Source organism: Aulonocara stuartgranti (assembly GCF_965226115.1).
Source record: "Aulonocara stuartgranti genome assembly, chromosome: 14".
NCBI lineage: Eukaryota > Metazoa > Chordata > Actinopteri > Cichliformes > Cichlidae > Aulonocara > Aulonocara stuartgranti.
In genome coordinates this window covers 33,111,626-33,112,086 of record NC_138950.1, presented here as the reverse complement: position 1 = coordinate 33,112,086, position 461 = coordinate 33,111,626, and positions in this window count along the sequence as shown.

Here is a 461-nt window from a genome sequence, read left to right as displayed (position 1 = left end):
GAGGATCTACTCTCACAGATGAAACAAAGAGCCGTTTGGCTTCATTAACACAGGACACATTTGGCAGCTTGAAGCATATGCTTGAAGATAATTCAAGTTATCAGTCAGAAAGTTGGACCTGAGGGAGCCATTTCAACAGAATAATGATCCTAAACAACAGAAAATCCACCAAGTAATGGGCCGAGAAGTGGAAATCCAGGGTGTTGAAATGGCTTAGTCAAAATCAGAGACAGTATTTTTTTTTTTTTAAAAAGAGTGAGTTGAAATGGAAGATGGTGGTAGAAGGATCAGCTAACACCTAAAGCAAGACATTTTTACAAGGGTGACAAAACAGGTGTATGAAACAACATCTGTTGATATTCTTGCAGAAATGTTTTTAACGACTTTTAATATAACTGGGTACATTTTAGATGCAATGATTTTATATCATCGCTTTACAAAAAATCACCAGTAAGACAAAG